Source organism: Bison bison, unplaced genomic scaffold, assembly GCF_000754665.1.
Source record: "Bison bison bison isolate TAMUID 2011002044 unplaced genomic scaffold, Bison_UMD1.0 scf7180017864300, whole genome shotgun sequence".
Taxonomy (NCBI): Eukaryota; Metazoa; Chordata; class Mammalia; order Artiodactyla; family Bovidae; genus Bison; species Bison bison.
The window spans coordinates 1,891,621-1,902,738 of NW_011494872.1; the positions used below are offsets into that span (position 1 = coordinate 1,891,621).

The 11,118-nt window shown below is 44.0% G+C and overlaps 1 long non-coding RNA gene across 1 annotated transcript in view; it reads right to left on the reverse strand.

Annotated features, from left to right (window-relative positions):
- Positions 1-7,822, reverse strand: part of LOC104996881 — a 41,519-nt gene extending 33,697 nt beyond the window's left edge. The window contains exons 1-2 of the long non-coding RNA XR_826257.1: positions 5,753-7,822; positions 4,690-4,951 (exon numbers count right to left, since the gene is read on the reverse strand). This is a non-coding gene — a long non-coding RNA (uncharacterized LOC104996881). The remainder of the gene's footprint in view (positions 1-4,689; positions 4,952-5,752) is intronic.
- Between the last annotated feature and the right edge of the window lie 3,296 nt (positions 7,823-11,118).

The following is an 11,118-nucleotide window of genomic DNA, read 5'->3' on the forward strand; positions in this document are numbered from 1 at the left end:
TCAAACACGACTGAAGCGACTTAGCAGCAGCAGCAGCAGTTTATCAGTTATATACAGTAGTGAACTTCCAAAATGGAAAGCATAATTTTTTAAAAAATTATTCACTGCATCTCTGATTACTCCCAGATTTAAGAAATAATAGGTAGATATTAGAAAGCCTTAGAGCAATTTTAAGGCTTCACTCTCTGATTTCTTCAGAAACCTGAGCCTAACCAAAACCCAGGAAAAAGAGAGTTCTCTAAGCCACACATCTTTCTAGAGGCCTTGGTGAATTGCTGCAGGGCTGTAAGTACATTAGGTGGCCCGGTCTGCTCATGCAGGACACTCCTGCAGCCTGTAAGCAATTATAAGGTCAGCGCATCTCCTGATTAAGAGCAGATAGCTTTAAAAGGAAGAGAAATCAAATTATACAATGTGGTAAAAAGAAATGAGGAAAAACCTCATTCCAGAAATATGGATGCCAAGAGAGGAGGAAAAAAACCCAAAAACTAGGAGCAATTTAATTTGGGGAAAGATGACGGGACAAATGAAGGAAAGAAAAGAAGAAATATCAAGGGTTTCCCCTATGTGTATGAAGGAGGGGAGCATGGAGCCTAAATGGAAGACATTTATACTAGTGTGAAGAAAACACAAGTATTCTATTAGTTTAAAGACAGAAAATTCAGTAAAATCAGTTTGTAGCCAATAGTTCTACCTTCAGCCATTGTGAAATGTAAACAAACAATTGCTGCTATTTTACGTGAATTTTAGTTATCCTGCAATGAGAGTATAAGTTTGAAATATGTTTATAGGAAATGCTATTAAGAAGTTATTATAACAATCTGGGTTCTTAATATAAGTGGCTGTAAAATTAAAACTAATAGAACTTAAGGAAATTTCTCTTTGAAAACTAAAAACTTATAACATTCAAATAGTCCTCCTGGTAGCAATAAACTAGGTAAATTTTGATTAAAAACAAAGGATAAAAATCTGGGCTTGACGCCATAGGAGATACCAAAAAAAAAAAAAGGTACTTTGGTTTCTTTAGACACAAATTATTTGTGAAGCATTAAACAATCCAATTAGAAAGCAATGCAAGAATGTAATTAAGGAGTAAAATACATGGTCCAAATAATAAAAGCTTTGGGAGGTAAATAAAAGGAAAGAAATAAGCCAGAGCTATCAAGAAAAACTTTATGGAAAAATTAAAACTTGGGCTGGTTCAAATTCAGAGACAGAGAAACAAATGTTGCTAATACTAAAATAATTATTTTGTATATACTATATTGCTAAGAGCTATACCAGATACGAGAGCTGTTTTTAAATTACACCATCCACATGAAATGAGGGGCCTGGACCCACAGGCACCGCCCACGATCAGGATCCAGTGGGTAAGAACGCAGGCTCTCAGTCAGCCTGCTTGGTTCTGAGTTTTTCCTCCAGGAACTTGGGGGCTGACTGTGGTCAGGTCACCATCATTCCCCTTGAGTCAGCATCCTGGTCTGTTCCCCAGTAAACTTCCTTGAGGTCAAGGTCAACATCACTCCCCTTTTTGAACCACCAGCATCAAGCCCATTCAGCGGTACACACAATGCCTGTCGGGTGTTCATCACAATTCATCGTTTAAATAAAAAAGAGAAATTATGACATGATAGTTCATGATGCTGTAGCTGAAGCTCCAATACTTTGGCCACTGGATTCAAAGAGCCGACTCACTGGAAAAGACCCTGATGCTGGGAAAGACTGAGGGCAGGAGGAGAAGGGCAGCAGAGGATGAGATGGTTGGATGGCATCACCGACTCAATGGACATGAGTTTGAGCAAACTCTGGGAGATGGTGATGGACAGGGAAACCTGGCGTGCTGCAGCCCATGGGGTCGCAGTCAGACACGACTGAGCGACTGAACAACAACAACATGATTATAAAAGATCATCCTGCCACGGACTGAAGAAGGAAGAAAGCTTCTCAAATTACCTCCCAGGTACTATAAATGGAAGCAACGGACACTATGACTAAGTGTGTAAAAAAGTTTTTTCTTTATATACAGTTAATATCTTTCAAAGTATGATATAAACTCCAGATGATCTTTTTATTTCAATTGCATCTTATTCAAATCCATTATTTACTTGTAGAGGAGCAAAAATAAGGTAAATGTAAATATTTGCATAACAAGTTCTCTGCTAGGATAGACTGTATATAAAATACATGTGTGCAGATAGAGACAAAGATTTAAAATGGGAAAAGTGCAAAGCATTTTTCAGTTTATAAACAGATGACTTCAGTAGCATTTAGGAAACTGATCACAAAGAATCAAAAGGATCACCTAAAACTTTGAGAGCCATCAAGCAATTTTTAAAATTATGAAAAATGCAGTTGCGTGGCCAATCTGTCTCCCGTGTTGAAACCAAATAACACTTCAAATAGTATCCATGAAACGGCTGAAGGAAAAGAAAATTGTAATGAAAACATCTACCCATCGTTAAACACAAGTGGAAGCTGTGGCCGCCCCGCAATTGTGCTTCAAGCAGTTTCAAAAGGGCCGGCTGGGTGAAAACTTGTTCTGCTGAGCTCTCATCTGCCAAAATAGCCATTTGCAATTAAAAATTAAAACCACTGGCACCTGTTCTTTGCAAGCAATTATTAAAAGACGGCTGGCTACCTTCCTGGCTTGTAGTGGTTTCTGCATCAAGACTTCATGCCATTTTGAAATATTCCTGTCTTATGTTTCATTTCTCTAAGGCCATAAAGTTCCCAAGACTAAGATTTTAACACTTTCAACATTTCTAATTGTAATATGAACCAGACTTCCCTGGTGGCTCAGACGGTAAAGCATCTGCCTACAATGCAGGAGATCCGGGTTTGATCCCTGGGTTGGGAAGATCCCCTGGAGAAGGAAATGGCAACCCACTCCAGTTCTCTTGCCTGGAAAATCCCATAGACGGAGGAACCCGGTAGGCTACAGTCCATGGGGTCGCAAAGCTTCCGACAACACTTCGTATCTTGCGTTTCATTTCTCTCAGGCCATAAAGTTCCCAAGACTAAGATTGTAACACTTTCAACATTTCTAATTGTAATATGATCCTCAAATACTACAGCATTGTTTCAATTTCTGAAAACAGATTGATTTGAGCATTTTGTTTTATTATACAAGTGCATTTTATTATACATATATATTTTATTAAAATGTTACTAGATTAGCAGGGCATAAAGCAGTGTAACTTGTACAAGGCCTCACTGTATTTAAGGGAAATCAGTGATTTTTTAAAGAATTCAGGAGCAAAATTAAAATGCAAACATCAATTTCTGCAGACAGAGGCTTAACTCCGAACAGAATACATATGTAAATAAAAAAGTCACTCATCAGGTCTGTTTGAGTCCTGACACAGGGAGTGGCCGAGACAGTCAAATTCCATCTTCTTCCAGGAAGCCATCCGTGTATTTGAGGGAGGTGTGGGGTGTCAGTAAGGCTTCAGTCTGCAAGCATGAAGTATCTTCTATGTGGTGGACACAGGTCTGTGTGCGGGTGACACAGCAGAGAAGCGGACAGAGAGCCTCCCCCTCACCCCTCTTAAGAAACTGGGCAGAGACAGGCAACAAACAAACCCTTCCTCCTCCAACAGGGGAGTGCTGTCTTGTTTAATTCCTCAGAAAGACCCCCTTGACTGCTATGCGGCCCACAGACCTCACCAGGAGTTAGGAGTTAATGCAAATAATTAGGAGGTGGCCCTGCAGCTCAGAGCTGAGGAAGGGAAATTTTGAAAAGATCATGTGGAAAATCTGAAAACAGTGGTGTGGGGAGTTAGGCTAATCTTGATCTGTAAGACACTACATTGCTAAGTATGTGTGCTAAGTTGTTTCAGCCGTGTCCAACTCTTTGTGACTTCCCCCCTGGACGGTAGCCTGCCAGGCTCCTCTGTCCATGGGATTCTCCAGGCATGAATACTGCAGTGGGTTGCCATGCCTTCTTCCAAGGGATCTTCCCAACCCAGGGATAGAACCCGTGTCTCTCAGGTCTCCTCTTTTGGCAGGTAGGTTCTTTACCACTAGCGCCACCTGGGAAACCCACATTACTGAGTATGCTATGCTATGCTAAGTCACTTCAGTCGTGTCCGACTCTGTGCGACCCCATGGACGGCCCCACCAGGCTTCCCCGTCCCTGGGATCCTCCAGGCAAGAACACTGGAGTGGGTTGCCATTTCCTTCTCCAATACATGAAAGTGAAAAGTGAAAGTGAAGTCGCTCAGTCATGTCTGACTCTTAGCAACCCCATGCACTGCAGCCTACCAGGCTCCTCTGTCCATGGGATTTTCCAAGCAAGAGTACTGGAGTGGGGTGCCATTGCCTTCTCCGATTACTGAGTATGGTATGTGATAATAAAATCTTGTCCTATTTTAAACTATTAGTTTAAATGCTATATTAACAACAACAACAAAAATTATTTGCTGCTTTCAGGATTAAAATCAGAATTCAAATGTAAGAAAAGAGAAAATATCAAGTCGCTCATTACAAACACTCCTCCCCCTTCAGATAAGACTTCAGACCCTCACCATCTCCACTACTGTGGCTGCATCACAAACTCTGCTGTGACTGCTTCACAGACGGGATTTGGAGACCCAGGAAGGTGAAATTACTCCTTCCAAGTCACAGAGAGCATTAGTGGGAAAGTTCGAAGCAAAGCAAAGCAAAGACTTCCTACTTCTGGACCCATACCTTTCTCCTCGAAGTGAATCATCAGTATCTTCAGTTCAGTTCAGTCGCTCAGGCACGTCCGATTCGTTGCGACCCCGTGGACTGCAGCAAGAAAATCACAAACACCTGGTAATTCCTTCAGCTCTGCTTCACTCTGCAATTCCTCTATGGAAAGTTTCCAAGGAAAATGATTTACTTACTCATAAAGCAAGCTTTTGAATTGTGGTGTTGGAGAAGACTCTTGAGAGTCCCTTGGACTGCAAGGAGGTCCAACCAGTCCATCCTAAAGGAAATCAGTCCTGGGTGTTCATTGGAAGGACTGATGTTGAAGCTGAAATTCCAATACTTTGGCCACCTGATGCAAAGAGCTGACTCATTTGTAAAGACCCTGATGCTGGGAAAGATTGAAGGCAGGAGGAGAAGGGGATGACAGGGGATGAGATGGTTGGATGGCATCACTGACTCAATGGACATGGGTTTGAGTAAACTCTGGGAGTTGGTGACAGACAGGGAAGCCTGGCGTGTTGCGGTTCATGGGGTCGCAAAAAGCTGGACACAACTGAGCAACGGAAGTGAAAGCAAATGTTTATGGAGGGTCTACTAGATACAGGGCACCTTGCTAGGTGTTTAGGACCCAGAGATCTGTAGGAGGTTTTCTGCAGGGGAAGTTCACCCTCTCACGGGAGAGACAGACCAAGTAGCTAACAATGACCACATGGCAGGGCAAGCACCACAGTAATGACATTCCCGGGGCCAGGGAACCTGAGACAAGAAGCACCTACATTAACCTCGCATCTGGGACATGAGCTCAGGAGAGGTGATCTTTGAATTGTGTTTTGAAGAAGCTGTAGGAGTTGGGCAGCCAGAGGGTAAGGGTAGGGAAAACCCCAGGGAACAGTGGGAGCAAACACTGTCTAGCAGAAGACACAAGACAGCAAGGCTGGAGCTCTGGGGGGGTGCGTTAGAGATGAGACACGAAAGGGGGCACGGGCCATGTCAGGAGGGTTCTTGGGAGCCAATCCAATGAATCTGGAGTTAACTTACACTCCTGTCCCCACCTTCCCAGCACCCAGCCATCCCCAACCTGCTTAAATCCCGTGTGTGATGTCATCTCAGTGAAGCTGCTTCAGCAAAGGCCACCAGCGACTGCCTTCATCACTAGCCAATAAAATCCTAACACATCTCTTCTAGTCATTTCTGCAGCAGCGGAAACACCAACCACGGCTCCTTCCTGTACACGTCTTCCTTTCTTTGCTTCAGTGAAGAGAAAGTCTCTTGGCTTATCCCCCCGGCGCTGAGGTCGCTGTCACATTTCCCCAGGTCTTCTGTGAGTTCTTAACCTGCCCCCTACTGCCTGCCGGCGGGAGGTGCTCCCACCATGCCCTCCACCTGTCCTTGTCCCACTCTGCATCCCTGGGCTAACTCACTCCTCCTCTTGATTGCTTTCACCAGCACAACACTGCTGGCAGCTTCCAAATCTAGATATCTGCTCTAGACATCAAGATTCTGCTCCAGATTTGAAAAAGCGGTCCTTCCTTCAAATATATTTTACTTATTTCTGCTCTCTTCTTGACAAAACATGACAGGTGCTGGCTGCTGGTCTAAGACTCAATGGAGAGAAACTGGGTACAGCAGGTTCACTATCACGTGTTTATCCCTTGCAGTCTCCCCCCAAATGACTTACAAACATCTCCAACTCACTGAGTGCAAGTCTGAACTCATCATGGTCCCTGAACGTATTCTCGCATCCTTTGTCCCGTATCTTAGTGAATGGTACTTCTGTTCCCCAAGTCACCCAGCTCAGAGTCATCCTTTTCATTTGGAGTGATGAAAACACTCTGAGTTCTACCTACTTAAATGTTTTCTAATTAAATCCCTCCTTCTTGTCCCCACGGTTGCTGCCTGAGCTCCTCAGGAAGTTATCTCTCACCCGCCTGTAACAGAGCGTGGCACGATTCATCAGACATCGTTGAATCCTGTTCAACAGACATCCATGAATTTATGGATAAAAGAACACCAGAATGAGTGGGAAACCTGGCCAGTTGCTGAAAAATTCTCACCAGCCACACTGGTTCTGTTTGGTACCTTTCAATCCACTGACTGAACCAATGAAAGCCACATCTTTCTGAAATTCCTATCTGATGACATCATCCCTCTGATTATCAGCATTCAGTGACCAGTCGTTCCTACAGGATAAAGACTAGATTCCATGGCTGGCACTGGAAGTCACCCGAGGTTAGGGACGTGCGCTATTGCTCTGCCCTCTTTTCCTGAGGTTGTTCTCATCCTATAAATACTTTCCAGTACCCGGAACTACTGACATGATTCCAATTCCACGTCTTTACGTATGCTTTTCCCTCCAGCAAGATGGCTCGCCACACTCCCCTCCCACCCTTGCTTTCACATCTGAAAATTAACTAGTCATTTGCCAAAACTCAGCTTGTGCTTCCCTTCCTCTCTGGAGCCTGTGCTGAACTTTCCACCCTGGGCTCCACTTCCCCCTCCTTTCCTATAAGACTCGCTCCTGGAACAGCAGCATTTCACTGCTGTTCACAGGCTTGCACTCACCCCCTACTGGAATCTTTTCCCGTCTTAAGAATGGAGGCCCCCACCTTATTAATCTGGGAATTAGCACAAAATGGAGATTCAAATATTTGCAGATGGATTGATGAATAAATGGATGAATAGATGGAGAAGGGTCTTGGAAAGATTACAGGCAAGGAGATAATGTGATAAGATGTGCATTTTAGGAAAACACTGCTGTCAGAGCAAAGAGCTGGAAGGCTCATAACACAAATCAGAGAATATTACAAAGAATCCAACGGAGATGTACAGAGAAACAGGGAGAGTAGCAGTAGCAAAGGAGAGAAGGGAATGGATCTGAAGAAAAAAAAAAAAAACTTATAAAGTGAACACACAGATTTTACTGATCGTATGGGTAGCCAGCAGGAGCAAGCTTGAGAAAAGTGAAGACATCAAGAATGGCTTCTAGGTTCCCAGCTTAGAAATAAAATATCTATACATTCTAATCCAAAGCATTAAGCCAGGCAAAGATACACCACAAATTTATATATGGAGCCAATCATGCATTTGGCTTCCCTGATAGCTCAGTTGGTAAGAATCCACCTGCAATGTAGGAGACCCCAGTTCTATTTCTGGGTCAGGAAGATCCACTAGAGAAGGGACAGGCTACCAATCCCAGTGGGCTTCCCTGGTGGCTCAGAGGTTAAAGCGTCTGCCTGCAATGTGGGAGACCTGGGTTCGATACCTGGGTTGGGAAGATCCCCTGGAGAAGGAAATGGCAACCTACTCCAGTATTCCTGCCTGGAGAATCCCATGGACAGAGGAGTCTGGTGGGCTACAGTCCACAGGGTCGCAAAGAGTCGGACACGACTAAGCGACTTCACTCACTCACTCACCAACCCCAGTATTCTTGGGCTTCCCTTGCAGCTTAACTGGTAAAGAATCTGCCTGCAATGCAGGAGACCTGAGTTTGATCCCTGGGTTGGGAAGATCCCATGGAGAAGGGAAAGGGTACCCATTCCAGTATTCTGGCCTGGACAATTCCACGGACTACACAGTCCATGGGGTCGCAAAGAGTCAGACACGACGGAGCGACTTCACTTTCTATTAAACTAAAGGGCAGCTGAAAACAGGAAACTAGGAAACATGGTTGCCTGGTAAATCCTAAATTACCATAAAAAAAGAGACTTTCCTAAGCTCCCTCGATTCATAAAGATTGGAAGAAAGTATTTATAGCAGGTCATCTCTTGCTCTTTCCAGCCATCTCATCAGTGAGCCAGGGATATATATATATATATATATATACACACACACACACACACATATACACACACACTTGAAACTATGCTTTATACCATTAAAATACCATTACAATCATGCTTTTTGCATATTTAACAGAAATGTCTCTTTACCCGAAACATAACTTTAAACATACTTTTCTTGCTTCTTGGCAATGAAAACACAAATCAACAGAGTAAATCCATCCCTGAAGTATACACCTCATTCATCACAGTACACTTGTTCTTGGCAAGAACCATAATGTGCTACAAAAACTGTTATTAAAGTAAGATTTGGGGATTCCCAGGCTGGCAAGGAATTAGTTACTTATACTGCTTTAGAAATTGTTTTCTTATAATTTCCTTTATTATTAACGGTCTTGTTAGACTTATAGTTCAAAGTAACTTTCCTTTATTAATCTAATGTATAAAGCCCAGCTATTCTAAAGCTCACTTAAATCATAAGCTGCTGCTGCCAAAGACGGCCTGTCCTCCTAGGCCAACTGTAGTTGTGCACAACCTCCCAGAAGATGATTCCGACTTTGTATCACCATGAGTCTAGCACCCCCTGCCACATCACTGAATCATTAGTTTCAGACTCTAGAAATTACTAATTCAAAGGTTTACAGTAGCATGTGGTATTAATAAGTACATAATTTGTTTTGTTTCTACCACAAAAGACACTGGCTGACTGATAAAGACCGGTGAGTAGAGAATTATTCAAACTTGAACCTCTTGAACAATCATTTGTCAAAAATTTAAGATTCTGTAAGGCCAGAAAAACCTGTTATATCCTAACATATTGAAAATAAAATGTTGCATTACAAGAAGCCCTCATTCATGTTCAAGGGCAACACTTAGCAAATTCAAAGCATGAGCACTAACCAAGGTTGTCTCTAACCCTTTCTGAATATACAATATATAAACTACCAAAAATTCAAGGCTGCTAAGTAGCATCATATTGTAAAATCAGAGTTATGAATATTCTGAGCAAACTCTCGTAAAAAAATCATCTTCCATACAGTATATACTTTGTTGCCAAACTGAGCACAGATCATATTGCTAAATGTTTTAGTGGATTCAGATTGGTCAAAATAATTTATCAGGCTCATCAGGTAACAGGATTAATTATTATATCAACTCAGAGTGGATGAACATGTAAAGTATCAGTAGTGCTTCTCTAAGTCTAGCATTTACAACAGAAACCACATTTAAGGAAATGTGAATCTTGCAAACATTATACTTTTGATGTAATAATGATACTACACAACTTTCTCCTTGTGTACGTTGCAAGATGGAAAGTTGGCTGGAATATTCTGCCTAGTGCTAGATGTTCACATCAATCTGGGACTGTAAAATTTTCCAGACACCAGCGCCCCACAGATTGTAGACTCCACCAATTTCCTGACTACTACGTGGTAAAATTCCAGGCTCACCTATTTACAAAACCAGCCCCTTCCTCCATGTTATTTCAAAAATGTTTCTGGACTTGATGCCAATCCTCCATCTCAGGTGAGAGCTGTGTTTCGATGACAGGCCTCATTTCTTAAAAAAAACACCTAATTCATGTCTTCCAAACCCTTTTTTTTTTTTAACTAGGAAACAAGAAACCTATCAGGGAGTGCCTGCAACTTTCTCTACTGGCCTCCCAAGACTGAGACCTTTATATTCCATTTTGACAAAAAGAAGCAGAAAAGGGGAACGACAAAGAGAGGAGAAAAAAGAAGCAGAAAAGAAAAGATGTGGGTGTAACGGCATAAAAACTACCGTAAAATGTCCACATAAACGTAATTCTAACAGGAGATTGAATGAATGGACGTTGTGGGAAAAACAGTAGTAAACTTTAAAGCCACTGAAAGGTTTTAAATGCCTCAGGGAAAAATAAACATTTGCTTCCAATCATTTTCTCATTAAGCATTCTCTGCTAGATGGTGAGGCTTACTTAACACGCACACGCTCTGGCTCCAAACCACCAGTGCCAACTTCACCCACTGCCTGATCCCAGTCCCCGGCGGGCCATGTGCCCCGCACCTCTGCCTGCGCCCCTGCGCGACAGCGCTGGACTCCACGCGGGCCTCGTCCTCGGCGCCTGAGCGAACATCACCTCGCCTGGCCCTGCTCGCCTCCTCCAGACCTCTGCCACCTCTGTGACAGGAAGGATTTCTTGCACGGAGAGATTTTCCGTTAGCTGCGGCTGAGATGGCTGCGAGGCGTGTTTCCGGGCGCGCTGGCAACCTAGCTGCTGTCCCCACCGCGCAGCGGCCTCCCCAGCTCCGCCCCGGACCAAGACCCAGGCCTGCGCCTAGCCTCTCTGAGTCGCGTCTACCCCGCCATCACCTCCTAACCTCTCCAACACTCTCCCAAGCTCCACGCGGGCGCACGGTCTCATGCGCCTTTCTCAGCTCCCGGGCGCCCCCCTCGGTTGGAACGGACGCATCTCGAGACCTCATCGCTCCCAATTATCCGCGCAGCCCGAGTCCCGCGCCTGCCCGTCTCTGCCCCTGAGCGCCAAGAGCGGCCGGGCAGCTCATTGCGTGCCCCACGGGGAAGTCTCCGTCTGCAGGGGCGAGGGGGTGGGGCTCAGGGAGGTGGCAGGCGCCAGAAGGGAGACCCTAAACACGTGCAAAGAAATAAAACCCACCACGTGCGC